Source organism: Mauremys mutica, chromosome 1, assembly GCF_020497125.1.
Source record: "Mauremys mutica isolate MM-2020 ecotype Southern chromosome 1, ASM2049712v1, whole genome shotgun sequence".
In the NCBI taxonomy this organism is placed as follows: Eukaryota; Metazoa; Chordata; order Testudines; family Geoemydidae; genus Mauremys; species Mauremys mutica.
The window spans coordinates 176,221,133-176,227,210 of record NC_059072.1 but is presented as its reverse complement, the minus strand read 5'-3'; positions in this window follow the sequence as shown (position 1 = coordinate 176,227,210).

The window sequence follows — 6,078 nt, the reverse complement described above, 5'->3', positions numbered from 1 at the left end:
GCTTCCCATTGGCCCTGTCGTTCCTTTTCAATGGCTACTGACACCACCAGAGAACCTACGAGGGATGAGAGTACAGATATTCAACCCCCTAGGAGGGAGTATAATATTTACGTTTAGCCCTTTTTGAGGTGGAAGGAAGGGATGAAGAGGTCTGCTAGAGAGACTTAATGGGACCCATAATTGCCTCATTAATAGGTAAGGCTGCTCACTAAGGCTCAGCAGTGGCCAAAGTATTAAAAAGGATAGGGAAGGACTCCTTAACCTCCTCCATCTGGATCCTCAAGCTTGAGACCACCCTCTTCAATAGCTCTTGATTAGTCTTACAGTCAATGGGAGGGAGACGGGGAAGATGCCCCCTGAAGAGACTGCCACATCAGGGGAGGAGGTTGAAGAAGCCAGCACAGTCTGAGGTTGCTCCTCTTCCACTAGCTGTCCAGCAGGGTCCTTCTGAACTGCCTCTTGCTTGGTACTGGGCTCAGGAACAGGTGGTGACTGGGGAGTAGACTCCCCTTGCCTCTCCAAGGACACAGAAGAGGAACAGCTTGTGCATGATCTAGAAACTGGAACCCCACAGGTTCCAAAAAGGCCATTGAACCAGTGTTGGGCCCCAGTGACTACCTGGCCACAAGCTTGATGGCACTTCTGCCAGAGGGTCCCTAGCAAAGTAATAGTGCCTTGGTGGAGAGTACCAAGACCTGCTCCGAGGCTGGAAAATGTAGGAGCCAATCTCCAACTGAGAGGATGACGAATCTCCCTCTGCTGACCAAGGGGGAGCTGCTCCTAATGGTGCCAGAGACCAGTACCAGGCCAGAGTAGAAACTAGCACAGCCAACATGCCAGGCTTCCCTTTCAATGGTACTGTGAAGCACAGAATCAGAAGCAATGGCAGTTGTCGCAATACTGTGTGCTGCACTGATAAAACTGGCGCCTCTCTGTCTGCTAGTACCAAGAGCATGGTCTTCTGCACTGTTGGGAATACTTGTACTGAAAGGCTCAGCAGATCTCTAGCTACCAGAAATGCCTCCTGCATGGTTAGTTTTGAGATGGTCCTGGGACTACAGATGTAAAAGGTGCTCCATCAAGCTCCACACTCAACAGTACCTGCCTCAGTGCCACTTTCTGCAGTACCAGAGAAGAGGAATGCTTGGGTTTCAGCTGCACTCTACTCTTATCCTCATGCCCAGAGGATTTCAGTGCCAGCGACAGTGCTTTCTCAGTAATCTGCCTATAGGTCTTATGCCTCTTAGGCACTGAGGAGGGCAAGCAGTGCCAGTTTTCAGCCAAGTAGGAGGTACACTCCTAACTGATGCCAAGGCACTCAGTGTCAAGTCGGAATGGCTGGGCTCTGACGGAGGTCTCAGGGCTGCCTCCATGAGCAAAAACTTTAGCCTGGCTCCTCTGTCATTCCTTGTCCTAATCTTCAAGTCTTTGCAGAGCTGGCAAGGATCTCAAATATGAGCTTCCCCTAACCACTTCAAGCAGTTTGAGTGTGGGTTGCTCACAGACACCAGCCTAGCACAAAAGACATAGGGTTGGAAGCCTTTGTTACCATGGCATTCCTTGGTACCAAGAAATGGAAACCCCAAACCGCAGCCAGAAAAAGAAACCAATCTTGTCTACACTATTAACTAAGTACTAATCAACTAGAAAACTATTTACAATAAATTTACAATGAGCACACGGAGCACTTGCTAAAGCAAGCCAAGCCATTCCAATGACAGTCCTGAATTGAGGGGACTCTGGGGCAGCTGGGCCCTTTATACAGGCACACAGTGACATGCAGCAGCAGTGGGTACTTAAGCCATTCCAATAAGTACCACTGGAAGGAAAAATGTCCGACTGTGCATGAGGTATATGTACAGAGTGGAATGGACATGTGCAATCACTCGAAGAACTGTCAGAATTAAGCTTAACACTTAGCTGCAACATGGGTCAGTTTTCTTTAGATGGGGGAAATGGTGTTTTTCCTCCCATTGTGTTGGATTAGTTTAGGAACCAATCCAGTTTGTTTAGAGGTTATTTCCATAAAAGTTGTCAGCCGCACTGACTTGCTTACATCTAATGCTCAGTGGATAACTTTTAAAGTTGTCAGGTACTGATTCTGTGCTAAGTTTGCCCCCAAGTTGACAATGTCCATTCTTAACTTGTAAGAATTTAAAGGATACCTGAGTGTTTGTAAAGACAGAGTGTTACAATACCATCTTTTTACCTTGGAAGTACCCTCTGGCCAATCAGAACTGTGTAGCAGGTAAAGTTGTACCACATGATTACCAACTGATTTGGCTAATCAATTCTTGATTTAATCCTAAATGAGCTCTGGAAATACAGTAGAACCTCAGAGTTGTGACCACCTCGAGAATGGAGGTTGTTCATAACTCTGAAATGTTCGCAACTCTGAACAAAACGTTATGGTTGTTCTTTCAAAAGTTTACAATTGAACATTGATGTAATACAACTTTGAAATTTTACTATGCTGAAGAAAAATTAACCATCTTAATTTAAATGAAACAAGCACAAAGTTTCCTTAACTTGTCAAACCTTTATTTAAACTTTCCCTTTTTTAGTTTTAGTAGTTTACATTTAACACGGTTCTATACTTGCTTCTCCCCCGCCCCCCCTTTCCTCTGCTGCTGCCTGATTGCATACTTCCAGTTCCAAATGAAGTGTGTGGTTGACCAGTCACTTCGTAACTCTCGTGTTTGTAACTCTGAAGTTCTATTGTACTGTTATAAAGTGCAAAACTAATGGCTCTATTGGTTTATAAGAATGGCTAGGTCAGACCAATGGTCCATCTAGCCCAGTATCCTGTCTTCTAACAGTGGTCAATGCCAGATGTTTCCAAAGGAATGAACAGAACAGGGCAAACATCAAGTGATCCATCCCCTGTTATCCAGTCAGAGGTTTAGGGACATCAAGTGCATGCATCCCTGACCATCTTGGCTAATAACCATTGATGGCTCTATCCTCCATGAACTTATTTAATTTTTTTTTTAAACCCAGTTATAGTTTTGGTCTTCACAATATCCCTTGGCAACGAGTTCCACAGGTTGACTGTGCATTGTGTGAAGAAGTACTTCCTTTTGTTTGTTTTAAACCTGCTGCCTATTAATTTAATTGGATGACCCCTGGTTGTGGTGTTATGTGAAGGGATAAACAACACTTATTCACTTTCTCCGCACTATTCAGGATTTTATAGACCTCTAGCATATACCTTAGTCGCCTCTTTTCCGAGCTAAAAAGTCCCAATCTTTTTAATCTCTCCTCATATAGAAGCTATTTCATACCCTTAATCATTTTCATTGCCCTTCTCTGTACCTTTTCCATTTCTAATGTCTCTTTTTTGAGATGGGGCAATCAGAATTTCATGCAGTATTCAAGGTGTGGTCATATCATGGATTTATATAGTGGCATTATGATATTTTCCATTTTATTATCTATCCATTCCCTTTTTTGGATACAGTTTTTCTTTTTAAATTTCATCTGTATCCTGCCCAGTCATCTAGTTCAATCATTTGCTCTTGTTGCTATTCTGAGCTCATTAGTACTTTACTCTATTCCACCCCAAACACATCTTATTCTTTCTTCTCCTTCCCCATATATCCTAACGGATCTTGATGCCTTCCCCCCATTCCCCAATGTCCTTCTTTCCCTTTACAAAGGCTAGACTGATGACAGCCTTTGGAAGAGACAGTAGTTTAAGATGGCCAAATAATAATTTGCCAAGTCACTGTCTTGCTAAGTCTATATGGTAATTGCTACTTTCCAAAGCTATTTTCAAATCTAGATGCCTAAAATTAGGCTGTTAAATACTTATTTAGCTTCCTAAATAAACTTGGCCTGATTTTCAGAGGTGCCCATTGCACGTCACAGGGAAAATTACTTAGCCTCTCTATGCGTCAGTGTTCCTTTCCGTAAAATTGGGATAATTTATCTCTCACAGGAGTGTTTACATTTAATAGATCATTCATAAAACACTAAGACCTTCAAGTGACGGGTCTTATAAATTATTGGTATTATAAAACTTTCACTTAATAATGTTGTAAATAAATATTTAGAACAGTGGCATTTATGGGTCTCAAATTAGTATAGCATGGGAAACACCTTCATTAGAAAAGTGAAATAAAGTAAACCTAGCTTAATCTTATAGTGGGATGCCAGCAACCACTCAACTAGATTTATCTGTTCCTACAGAACCATTCTACTGAACTAAGGACTTGCTCTCTAAAGAAGTTCATGTGGATATGAACATTCAGCCAACTGAATAGTAATCCAATTGGCTGAACATTGGTAAATTAATTATAAAGCACTAGTTTGTATCACTGCAGATGCTCCCATGAAATAACTTACATGGCATGTACTACACAGCCTCACATCAAATTAAGGGTATAGAATAGTGTTAATATCAATTGTGGTGGTGGTTTTAGTTATAAGATACTATTAAGAAGTAATCCTATATTAAGATTAGGCAGTAGCCATAATATCATCTACGCACAACACCCCCAATCAGGCCTACTATATCACATAGCAGATGAATCTTCTTAGCATATGCGCAACTTGCCTCAGGTAGCATGTGACTAGGATTCATCACCGAATTTGGTCCGCTAGTTGGATCATTAGCTTCCCTGGCCCTGGCACTGAATGCTGATCCATACCTCCAAGCAGATCAATGCACCTCTACAACTAATGGCTAAAAACCAATCAAAATGCAGGATTTTCAATAAAAATTGGGATATATCAACATTTTAAAACAGGTTGGGTTTTTTGGTAATCTATCTGGTATATGAGTTATTACCTCCTGCTAGTCTGACATCTTTCACATGCATTAAACATACACACGCAAAGAGTTTCATGGTACAACACATTCTAGTTATTTGGCATTATAAAGTAAGGTTGTTAGTGTTTTGTCAGCAGTAAAAGACTGACAGGCCATCAACCTTTGGAGAAGAGTACAACAGCAGCATTGTGCATAGACACAGGAAAGAATGGTGTGATTTACAGTCCTTGGGACAAATTTTGCTCTGTTGCAACAGTATAAACCTTAAGTAGCCCCTTCAGTTGAATTATTCTGGATTTACACCTGTGAAAATAAGAGTAGAATATGATAACTCACCACTCACTTCATATCTCACTATGTGCTCATTCTCAATGGAGTGCAGAAAGTAGGACACCTTCATCCCCCCTATAAATCTCTAGTCCACTTAGCAATGAAAACCTTCCAGGAATTAAAGTCTGCTGGAAATGAATATGTAATTTATTGGTCAGTGCCCTAGTGATTTTTATTATGAAGACATATTAATGCATTTAACAGTTAACTTTTGCTCCAAGATAGCCAGCCTAGAATCTGTCATAAGCATTTCCACATTGCTTGTTACATAGTTATAGTAAACAAAGTCATTTACATTTATTCTTAACACACATCTGCTCAAAGTAATGAATTTCTTAAGTTCTAGATGAAAAAAAATCTAAGAAGTATGCAGTTGCCACTTTGTGGTCACTTTTGTTCTGAAATATTAAAATCTTTCCCCGTGGCAATGACAGAGAATAATCATCATTAAAATTATACATTGTTTTACCATTTTTGTAACTAAAATATATTTATATAGAGCTGACAAAGTAACGTAAAAGCCATTAGAAAACAGGAACAGCTTTCATAAAAGGATTAACTCTCTAAAGTTATATACACATGAACTAGGTCTTCAGTAGGATGGCAGCCTACAAGAGGCCAAAATTTTAGAACATTGGAGAAAGAGTGACAGACCATCCATATAAAAAACTAACTTAATACACTCTTAGGAGGTATTTGAATGCAGTAATTCCTAACCCTACCATATTGGCATTAATTCTTTCTGGAGTTGTGCAGCTCACATCCAAAGTGTCAGTGCTTGGAGCCAAACACAAGAATAGAAGTCTTTAGACGTTGCCAAAAGGGCCTCTCAATGGCTGAAATGCCTGGGGAATAAATCACTAGGAAAAGGGAGTCCCCGCTCTTGCTCTCCTGAAAACCTCTCCCTACAGATTAAGACCAATCTGGAAGGAGGAAAAGATGGCAAGAAATGTTAACAGAAAAGAGCCCTCAAT